The sequence below is a fragment of the Bidens hawaiensis genome, unplaced genomic scaffold, assembly GCF_021521415.1.
Source record: "Bidens hawaiensis isolate Kalapana, Puna unplaced genomic scaffold, B.hawaiensis_p1.1 tig00027541_1, whole genome shotgun sequence".
Classification (NCBI taxonomy): Eukaryota; Viridiplantae; Streptophyta; class Magnoliopsida; order Asterales; family Asteraceae; genus Bidens; species Bidens hawaiensis.
In genome coordinates this window covers 264,400-269,155 of record NW_027494459.1, presented here as the reverse complement: position 1 = coordinate 269,155, position 4,756 = coordinate 264,400, and positions in this window count along the sequence as shown.

Sequence of the window (4,756 nt, the reverse complement as noted above, 5' to 3'; positions counted from 1 at the left end):
TTAAACATATTTTGGCGGAGGGTTAATTTTAGTTTTCTTAATTCTTTTGTGGTTTTTGTTAATTACATACTTTTTGGGGGGGCAGTTTGTAGCTTTTGTGTGTGTAGTCTAGCAAATGAAGCTCAGCTGGTTGCCCTAAGGTAGTTATAGTTTGGGTACAATCGAGTAAGCAGCGAGTGCAAGTGATTGATGCATTCGATGTACGTGTTACTGTAAATAATGGTATATAATATGTAAAATTTAAGCTTTGTGTATACTTAACGTGTTGTTGTTATGTTATAGTTAGTACTGACATGTCACTTATATGATAAATAACATGATTGGTTTGTTTTATCAACCGTACGATAATTAATACTGGCATGTCATTTATATCGCAAATATAACGTGATCAATTATTACTTTATGGTTAATAATATTGGCATGTCACTTATATGAGAACTAACATGATCGTTTGTTTTATCAATCATTCAAAATTAATACTGATATGTCACTTATATCATAACTATGATATAACTAACATGATCAATTAATGGTGCCTTGTGACTTAATGTAAATGACATGTTATTATCATATCTAACATGGTTTGTCTATAATGTTTTACTATATTTTTAGTTTGTTGCTTGGTTTACAAGTTTTATGATTATTGGATAAATTAATTAATGACAATAAAAAATAATTGGGATTTCTTATTGGAGGTTTCATGTGGCTTTAATCAAGGGGAATGAGTTTGGGTGGGTAGGAGCATATCAAGCAAATGAAGTTAGATGATTTTTTTGGATTAAAATAAAAGAGGGGTAGAGATGAAGTATTGTGAAAGATATGGAGTTAAAGTGTAACATTTGCCGACATGTTATTGATTTTTAGATGGTGATGAAGTTAATGGCACAATTAGCTGCTCACAAACATTTTTGTTGTGTTTTTTTACATAAGATATTTTTGAATATAGTTACACTAAATTATTAGTGGCGGAATTAAAGCTTCTTGGTTGGGGGTCATATCGTATGTTTTATCATCTCACAAGTCACAACTACAAATAAAAAGTCAACCTCTGAATTTTGTAACACTTAAGAATTTTCAGCATATTTTCTATTATCTTACTACAAATATTCGATAATTCTGATGACAGAAGTCAGTGATCTCCTTAACCTTATGGTCCGACCAAACAAATGGCGTTTACTATGAATAAAAACTATTTAGAAAAGATTTCTTTTATATGTTATTAAAATATGTAATCCTCTGAAGGACAAACAAGAACAAACACAAATTCAGAATGGGGCTTTAAAGCACTAAAATCCACCAATCCTAGACTCACTTTTATGTTTTACTAGACAACCTTTTGAAATCTCATGTGCATATTTCACACTAGTTTATTATAGGGCAATGTTTGGCGCCTATGATTGGTTTTGCACCATTCACACTCTAATGTTACATTTGATCCCACAAAACTTCACATCTATATTGGTCCAAATATATTTAGACCAAACTCTTTGTGGTTAGTTGATAACAGATTATAATCTGAAAACGAGATTTTTCTATTGTTTGGGAACATGGAGAACGACAATGAAAAATCAGGACCATATTCTCAAGTGGTTGTATTATGATAGTATGATAAGTTTGAAGTACGTTCGATGGTATTTTTTTTTCTTCTAGTTTTGGATAAGCAAAAATTCGACTATTATAGCCGTCAATTTTTTTTCATGCACTTTATATAAACATTTCATTCAATCGTTGTCAAACTATGTATTATACACATCAATCGCAACTCACTTTACCTCCATGTCAAATTATTAATCTCCAACACTCGAGATAATGGCCATCACTCACTATTTATTTTTGAACAACACTCACTATATATATATATATATATATATATATATATATATATATATATATATATATAATTAAAATTTCGCGTAGAAACCTCCACAACATATGTACAACCCTGCGTAACATATGGCAAAGTAGTGATGAGCAGGATGGGCACCACACTCACCACACCTGCTATATTATCTCCACACCATCACCACGTAGGTATAACACATAGCATCGTATAAAGCTAGAGTTTTTTTTTTTTTTTTTTCTCATTTCTTAAAGGGGGTAACATGTGAAAACTTAACCTTGTATGATTTAGATTGGCAATTATTGAATCCATAAAGAATGCAAAGAGAGTTGACCGGCTGGCATGTGAAACCCATGTTAGATTATGACAAGTCAGCCGTATCCTCCTAATGAATAATTAAACAAAAAAGTTAAAATAGAAAGGCATGATAATTGATAAGTGTTCACTTCTTTTTGGCTCAGGTTTTTATTTTATTTTATTTTATACTAATTCATAACTTACGTAATTAATTTTCTTTAGCTATAAAAAAAAATTTTGGTACACCTATTTCACCTTGTACCCCGTGTTTTAAATAAGACTTTAACCCACAACTACTTAATCGTAAGTCACACGCTTTAACCAAGCTAATGATTATAGTTACATAATTAATTGAATAGGTGTAAATGGCATTCATACCATTTCATTTTGGGGAAAGTTTACAAAATGCCCTTTTAGAAGAGAGAAATTCAAAATGTCTCCTATTTATTAAAAATTTTGTTAATGTCCTTTCCAAATTATGCGTCTCCGACAGTTTTTATTTTTAAACATAAATTGTGCGGCACAAACAACTTTCACAACCAATGAAAGAGTGCCACTTGTTCCAAATCATGGCGGCGCCCGAATATTTCATAACAAATTCCACGTTGACGACTAATTTGTTTGTATATAAGTTATTTGTCCTTTTTAATATTTACTTCCAACATGCTGTCGACCAAATTGTCCTGGGGGCGATTAACGTCTTTAGTTCCTGGTCATACATAATTTGCTTCACCGTATCTTGTTGTTGCTTCAACAACGCACTGGCAGCCCCTCTTTGCCTCTTTTTTATTTCGGCAAACTCCCTAAACGGCGATTTTTTTCTCATGTATTCGTTAAGTGTCTCGGCCATATCCTTTTGGGTTGATGTCAACAAGGTGGGCATCTTGTCTTTTCAACATGGCCTTGTTGGTGTGGGGTTTTCATTGAGGTCCGGCGTGGTATCCGGACTTTAGCAATAGCTCCCGGCTTCTGACGACATTCTTCTTTTCTCTGAATTACTATATGATATAAGATAGAAAACATTTCACTATTGAAAATTTGGTGTTTCTAAAGACAATTCTAGCCGTAGAATGGCATGTATTAACTAGTTGTAAGTTCAAATAATGTAAACTGCATATGTGGTAATTTTAGAAGTAAACTAGGTGTAGAACAGAAAATATGAGTTTGCCTGTAAAACACAGAGAAAATTAGTATACCAATTATGTAAGTTGCAATGTTATGTTGTTTATTAGATGTACCGTCTTTATTATAAGTAAAATTCTTGTTTTGTGCACGGGCAAAATTCGAAGGGATCCCAAATTTATCTATTGATCAAAACCATTTGTTCTAGTACGTAAAATTTATTATTATGTTAGTTCTTTTTTTATTTTATTACCAGCAAAAACGAATTTTCATTAACCACAACTTGGTTTTAGCTTTGTTATTGATCTGAACATTACGCTTCTAATCTCAAGGATGGCCATTCTCTTCAACCACACCATCTCTAAGTATGGATGAGCAAAAATCGGTATGGTACCGATTGATACCGGTACCGGTACCGATTTGATACCGTTGGTACCGAATCGGTACAAGGTTTTGAGTTTTCGAGACCGGTACGGTAACGGTATTTCCCGAATTTTACCTTAAATATCAGTACCATCCCGGTACCAAAAATTTGTGATTTTCGGTATCGGGATTTTCAGTACCGGTAACGGTTGATACTGGTACGGTACCGAGCTCATTCCTACTTCTAAGTATATGGCAATACAGCTAATTTAATTAAAAAAAGGAGTCAATTTTGTTGGGGGTGTAGTTTAAATATATATTGAATGATTTTTAATCAATCTTTTTATCTGAATTTAATTGACCATTTGGTGCTACCAAGAAAATATTATAGACCAATCACATAATTTATCAGTTTCTTACAAGGTTTTGCCTGTGGGTTTATAGCTATTGGCCACTTTAATTATTTTCTTAGTTTTGTTATGATGGGAGAGAGTTAATCAGTTGATGTGTAAACCTTTATATGATAATTAAATTGTTGAAGGATTATTTAATATATTTAAGTTTATTACTAGCATAAGTTTCAATCTATAAAAATGTTTCTTATAAGAGTACCCACCAATGTTTTAAAAACCGGCATTTTACTCATATCGAATTGAGTTAAAAAATAGTATAACAGAAGGTTCAACCGCGTTGAATAATTTACCTTATAATTTTATATAAACACAACTTTCAACTTAAAAAATAGCCCAAAAGTACATTAATCAATAAAAAAATAATCCAAAAGCTATTTCATAATAAAAAATAATACAAAAGTACTTGCTTTTTAAAAAAAGTTTTTAAAAAATAAAAGTGTACAATAGGTTTATGGCATCGTTTATCGGTTTACCCATTTTAATTTTATCAACTAGGTTAAAATTCATTTTTAATAACATGGGCCACAAAAAATATCAAAAATCTATTGGGTTTAAAACTAGTATGCCGGTTTAAGCCGGTATTTAAAAAAACGGTTCGATCCCCTAGAAAATCGCCTATAAATATCAGGCTCTAAATATCGACTACTTATTCAAAGCCCGGTATAACCGGTTCAACCGGCCGGTATGAACCAGTATTTAAAACACTAGTACCCACAACTAC